Here is a 994-nt window from a genome sequence, read left to right on the forward strand (position 1 = left end):
GCTGTAGCCGCTCGCCATCGCTGCTGCAGCAAAAAAAGCTCCGGATCATAAAAAAAAAATGATGGCCGTCGGTTCCAGCAATGGCAGTGGTGCTTCTAGCACACAAAAAATGCTTCCTCGCCATTGCCATGGTGTTGTGCTTGTAGCATCACCAGCAGCCGCCGGTTGCAAAACAAAAATCACACTTATTTCCAACAAAAATCTAATGGCTAGTTCCAGCCAAAAATCTACGGGTGTCACCATTTGAAGCAAAATAAACTGCCGGTTCCAGCAAAAAATGAAGCCACTTCCAGCAAAAAATGCGTCGTCGTCGCAGTCGTCGTTGCCGGTTGTAGCTCGCCGTAAAGGGTCGCAACAAATTGAGTCGCTGGTTGTAGCAAACGACGCCGCTGGTTCCAGCAAAAATGACATTGTCACAGGTTTCAGCATTTTTGTTGAAGCTTTCTTGGTCTCTGGTAGAAGCTTTTTCATCTGCGGGATGAAGCTTTTTTTAAAACGGTTGCAACTTTTCATGTGTATCTAAAAAGCGATTGAAACTTTTGAAGTGGCTGGTTGAAGATTTTGAATCTTTGGTTGAAGCTTTTTCATCCGCGGGATGAAACTTTTGTTAAAACGGTTGCAGCTCTTCATGTGTTCCGAAGTCTGGTTTGAAGCTTTTTTATCTAGTAGATGTAGCTTTTTGCATTCATGGTTGCAGCACGAGCATTGCCGTTTGCAGCTGCAGTACCAGTATGTCCGCGCGGCCGTCGTTACTGGTTCCAGCAAAACCAGTACGCGATTGCAGCTCTCTCCCCAGCCGGTTGTAGCTCGTCCCATTGATTCTCGCCGCCGGCGCTTTGTGTAGCTGGAAAAACAGTGGGCGGATGGGGTTGAGACCCAACGGTGACGGCGACTTCCGGCGACTGGTCGGCGAGGCGATGGGGCGCGGGGCGACGGAGCTCGCGGGCGCGCGCAGCCCTCCGGCGACCGGCCGGCGAGGCGGTGGGGCGCGGGG

The sequence above is a fragment of the Triticum aestivum genome, chromosome 2A (assembly GCF_018294505.1).
Source record: "Triticum aestivum cultivar Chinese Spring chromosome 2A, IWGSC CS RefSeq v2.1, whole genome shotgun sequence".
NCBI lineage: Eukaryota > Viridiplantae > Streptophyta > Magnoliopsida > Poales > Poaceae > Triticum > Triticum aestivum.